Source organism: Anomaloglossus baeobatrachus, chromosome 6, assembly GCF_048569485.1.
Source record: "Anomaloglossus baeobatrachus isolate aAnoBae1 chromosome 6, aAnoBae1.hap1, whole genome shotgun sequence".
Taxonomy (NCBI): domain Eukaryota; kingdom Metazoa; phylum Chordata; class Amphibia; order Anura; family Aromobatidae; genus Anomaloglossus; species Anomaloglossus baeobatrachus.
Genome location: NC_134358.1, coordinates 454,283,638 through 454,289,637, shown reverse-complemented (window position 1 = coordinate 454,289,637; position 6,000 = coordinate 454,283,638).

The window sequence follows — 6,000 nt, the reverse complement described above, 5'->3', positions numbered from 1 at the left end:
TTTTCCGGTTGCGGCATGCTACTGAGCATGCGCAGTGGAAGAAACCGCATGCGGCGGCCGGATGCGTTTTTTTCCGCATCGCGCCGCATCCGACGTCCATAGGCATGCATTGAAAAATGCGCCACAGCGGCCGGATGCGGCGCAATGCGGGTTTTTTGCCGGAGCAAAAAATGTTGCAGGCAACGTTCCATCCGGCCGCGGCATTGGCTAAATCTGCCGCATGCGGCAAAAACCGGACCGACCGCAAGCCCATGAGGCACAATACGGCACTAATGTAAGTCTATGCAAAAAAAACGCAACCGGCAGCAAAAGAAACGGTTGCGGTTTTTCTGCAGAGCGCAGTATTGTGTCACAGAGCAAAAACCGGATGTGTGAAAGTAGCCTTACACGCTAAGACATCGCTAAAGCGATGTCGTTGGGGTCACGGAATTTGTGACGCACATCCGGCCGCGTTAGCGATGTCGTTGCGTGTGACACCTATGAGCGATTTTGAATCATCGCAAAAATGTGCAAAATCGCTAATCGGTGACATGGCCCCCCCTATTCCCAATTATCGTTGCTGCTGCAGCTACAATGTTGTTCGTCATTCCTGCGGCAGCACACATCGCTATGTGTGACACCGCAGGAACGAGGAACCTCACCTTACCTGCGGCCGCCCGCAATGAGGAAGGAAGGAGGTGGGCGGGATGTTCGTCCCACTCATCTCCGCCCCTCCGCTTCTATTGGGCGGCCGCTTAGTGACATTGCTGTGACGCCGGAAGAACCGCCCCCTTAGAAAGGAGGCGGTTCGCCGGTCACAGCGACGTCACTAGGCAGGTAAGTATGTGTGACAGGTCTGTGCGATTTTGTGCGCCACGGGCAGCGATTTGCCTGTGACGCACAAACGATGGGGGCGGGTATGCACACTAGTGATCTTGCAGCATGTAAAGGAGAGATTGCAGCATGTAAAGCAGCCTTAACTTTTAGTTGTCATTACCATGGGAAGCTATGTCCGGCTATAGACAATACAGTAGTGATACATAGCAAATGCTACTTGGCCATTTATGTAATATATTGAAGAAAATCTTATTCAACCTGCAACCTGGTAGAAGTGAGATTACAACTTTAACCCCTTCACGACCTAGGACTATATATATGTCCAAAGCCACCTCCGTCTGATTACGGCAGGCTTGTGCGGAGAGCCCGCGATCATCGCTGTACATATCTGCTGATCTAATCATCAGATGTGCGGCTAACAGGTGTAGGTGGATCGAAGATCCACCCAAGACTGTCAACCCTTTAGATCGCATTGTCAAATTTTAACAGCATGATCTAACGTTCCCCACCGCCATTGGCAAAACTGTGTCATGACTGCACAGGGTCCGATGATGACCCCTGACACTGTCATGACATGAGTTCCTGTGAATGCCGGCAGAGCACTGGCACTTACAAGAACACAGCATTTCTCCTGATCAGAGCAATGCTGAAGCACTGCTCTGATCAGCACAAGCAATTGGACACTGCATGCATCAAATCCCCTAAGAGAATTAGTAAAATGATTGAAAAAAGTGTTTTAAAAAATAAAAAAACTAAATGTTCAAATTACCCCCCCTCTTTGCTCCATTGAAAATAAAACAATAAAAAAAAAAGAAAAACACACATATTTGGCATCACCACATTCAGAAATGCCCGAGCTATCAAAATATAAAATGAATTTATCTGATCGTAAAAGGCATAGTGAGAAAAAAATTCCAAAATTACGCTTTTTATGTTGCTGCAATATTGCATTAAAATGCAATAATAGGTGATGAAAACATTGCGTCTATGCAAAAATGGTATAATTAATAACGTTAGTTGAAGATTCAAAAAGTAAGCCATCACTGAGCCCCAAACCTCAAAAAATGAGAATGCTGTGGGTCTCCGAAAATGGCGACAAAAGCGCAGTTCTTTTTTTTTCTTTTTTACAAAATTCTGAATTTTTTTTCCACCACTTAGATAAAAATAAAACTTTACATGTTTGGTATCTCTGAACTTGTACTGATCTGTTTAATCATACTGACAGGTCAGTTTTAATGTAAAGTGAACATGGTTAATAAAGAAAACAATCGTGCAACTGCAGTTTTTGTTTTCAATTACAGTGCAGTTGGAATATTTTCCCCACTTTTAAAAAGCAATATGGGGCAGAATGAATGACGTCTCTCAAAAGTACAACTTGTTCAGCAAAAAAAACGAGCCCTCATATGGCTATATTGACGGAAAAATAAAACTGTTATGGCTCTTGGAAGAAGGGGAGAAAAAAACTAAAACGAAAAATGGAAAATCGCTGGGGGATGAGCGGGTTAATATATAAGTGACATCTGACATCTGACATGATTTTTATTATAATTATTTAGATAAACCTTAAACCCTTCACGCCCGGGCGATTTTCCATTTTTAAGTAGTTTTTTTCCCTCCCCGTCTTCCGTCTTTTCCATCAATTTTGAACATATAAGGGCTTATTTTTTCCGGAACGAGTTGTTCTTTTGAATATAACCAGTAGTTTTACCAAACAGTGTATTGGAAAATGGCAAAAAAATTCCAAGTGTGGAAAAATTGCAAAAAAAAGTGTGACTGCCCAATTGTTTTAGGGATATTTTATTCAAAGTCTTCTCTATATGGTAAAACTGATATGTCGGTGTAATGCCTCAGGTCGGTACGAGTTTGTAGGCACCAAACAGCTATAGGATGTAGTTTTAGCTAAGGGATTAAAAAAAATGTCCAATTTTTTCGCCATTTTCGGTGATCCGTAGCGTTCTCATTTTTGGGATCTATGATGGCTCAGTGACGGCTTATTTTTTGCATCTCAAGCTGACATTTTTAATGTTACCAGTTTTGCGCAGATGCCACATTTTGATCAGGTATTTCTGAATGTGGTAGGACCAAATAAGTGTATATATTTTATTTTTTTTAACCCTTTCATTTTCAATGGGGGGTGATTTGAAATTTTAGGTTTTTATTTTTAAATTTTTAAAACTTTTTTTAACTTTTTTTTTTTATTATTTTACTAGTCCCCCTAGGGGACTGTAAGGATCAGCAGTCTGATCATTCATTCTTTTCTGTTGATCACAGCTGCACAGTTGAGACCAGCAGAAAGAAACTGACCTTTTCTCACTGGCAGCAGCCGGCCGATGGAAAGAGGAAGTGACTCATGCTAGCTACAGAAGTCATCACATGATCCTGTGCTACCATGGCAACCAGGGATCCATGTGATCACATCATGGGACTTCCGATGGCGCTGGTTAAGTGAATGCTTATCGTGGTGTGCTGTCTCATCTCACTGGCACATTTTGACAGCGAGATGCAAGGAGTTACCAGGCACGAGTGAGTCTCGGACCCACTCGTGCCTGATAGCCGCACATGTGAGCTATTAAAATCAGTTGACATGTGCAGAGATTACTGCCAGCTGCTCACGGCAGCAGGCAGCGATTAACATGACATGATCCCTGACATACTCATGTGTTATGAAGAGGTTAAAGCAAATAAAAGATAAATGGTATCTTAAAGGTTATTGTTGGAGTCATTAGCAAAGTGACATTATGAGTGTCAAATGTTTCCATCATTTCAAGACCTATATGTCATGATGTGACTGTGGGATAGCAAGGGACAGGGGCTTCTATGCTGTTCCTCACACTATGGCACCCTAGGCTATCACTAATATTAGGGTTACTATTGATGCCGGAGATGCCAGAGTCCCGTGCCTGGCTATGCTCCTGACTAGAGGTGAGCGAACCGGTCGCGGTTCGGCTCGAGGTCGGTTCGCTGAACGGAGCTCCCGTTCGAGTTCGGTTCGTCGAACGTTCGACAAACCGAACTCGAACTGCATAGGAAACAATGGCAGGCAATCACAAACACATAAAAACACCTAGAAAACACCCTCAAAGGTGTCCAAAAGGTGACAAACAACTCACAACACAAACACATGGGAAAGTGATAAGGACAAATTCTCATGTGAAAACAAAACAGCGTTACGAGGAAAAAGAGGACGAGACACAGATATAGGCATGGCATGCCCTTCTAAAATAATGTAAAACACCGCAAGGAGTCTCCCTTTTTTCCAAAAATTGGGCCCCACACACACCCACCCCTTCAGTGGCAGCAGTTGTGCCCCAGTTGTACACTTCACAGCTAGATTTGCATCAAGCACATTCAAAAATACGCCATTCTTAACCGTCCCCAGGATGACACCAGGGTAGGTAGCAAAGTCTTTGCTGAACCATGACTTGTTCATCTTGGCTCCTTTTAAAAAACACAGCAAGCAAGGGTTACTCCAAGCGGAGTCTCCCTTTTTTTCCAAAAATTGTGCCCCACACACACACACCCATTCAGTGGCAGCACTTGTGCCCTAGTTGTACACTTCACAGCTAGATTTGCATCAAGCACATTCAAAAATACGCCATTCTTAACCGTCCCCAGGATGACACTGGGGTAGGTAGCAAAGTCTTTGCTGAACCATGACTTGTTCATCTTGGCTACTTTTAAAAAACAATGTAAGCAAGGGTTACTCCAAGCGGAGTCTCCCTTTTTTCAAAAAATTGGGCCACACAGACACCCCGTCAGTGGCAGCACTTGTGCCCTAGTTGCAAACAGGATGTTTTGATTTGCATCAAGCACATTCAAAAATACGCTATAATTAACCGTCCCCAGGATGACTCCGGGGTAGGTAGCAAAGTCATTCCTGATCCCAGCTCTGTTCATCTTGGCTCATTTTAAAAAACACAGCAAGCAAGGGTTACTCCAAGCGGAGTCTACCTTTTTTCAAAAAAATTGGGCCACACAGACACCCCATCAGTGGCAGCACTTGTGCCCTAGTTGCAAACAGGATGTTTTGATTTGCATCAAGTACATTCAAAAATACGCTATTCTTAACCGTCCCCAGGATGACACCGGGGTAGGTAGCAAAGTCTTTCCTGATCCCAGCTCTGTTCATCTTGGATCATTTTTAAAAAACACAGCAAGCAAGGGTTACTCCAAGCGGAGTCTCCCTTTTTTCAAAAAATTGGGCCACACAGACACCTTATCAGTGGCAGCACTTGTGCCCTAGTTGCAAACAGGATGTTTTGATTTGCATCAAGCACATTCCAAATCCACAAGCATTTACTCTCCCCAGGATGACACAGGGGTAGTAAATTCCTGGTGGATCCATGACTTGTTCATTTTGATGAACGTTAGTCTGTCCACATTGTCACTGGACAGACGCGTGCGCTTATCTGTCAGCACACACCCAGCAGCACTGAAGACACGTTCAGAGACAACGCTGGCAGCTGGACACGACAAAATCTCCAAGGCGTAACTGGAGAGCTCTGGCCATTTTTCTAGATTTGAAGCCCAAAATGAGCAAGGCTCCATTTGCAAAGTCATGGCATCGATGTTAATTTTGAGATACTCCTGTATCATCCTCTCTAGCCGTTGACTATGTGTCAGACTTGTTGTCTCTGGTGGCCTTGCAAAAGAGGGTCTAAAAAAAATTATGAAAAGATTCCATAAAATTGCTGTTACCAGCACCAGATACAGTCCTACTGGTACGGGTAGACTGTTGAAGATGACGAGACCGTCCCATGTTTGTCAAGTTACAACTGGGAGAATCACTCCCTGCACCTGCACGGTTGTTTGGTGGAAAAGCCAAGCTAAGATCGAGTAACAGCTTCTGCTGATACTCCTGCATACGTGCGTCCCTTTCTATGGCTGGAATTATGTCACAAAATTTGGACTTGTACCGGGGATCTAATAGTGTGGCAATCCAGTAGTCATCATCACTTCTAATTTTGACAATACGAGGGTCATGTTGGAGGTAGTGCAACAAGAAGGCACTCATGTGTCTTGCGCAGCCATGCGGACCAAGTCCACGCTGTGTTTGTGGCATAGAGGTGCTACCCGTTCTTTCTTCCTCTGACATCTCCCCCCAACCTCTTTCAACTGAAATTTGACCAAGGTCTCCCTCATCTGCTGAGCCTTCCATGTCCATGGACAGTTCGTCCTCCATTT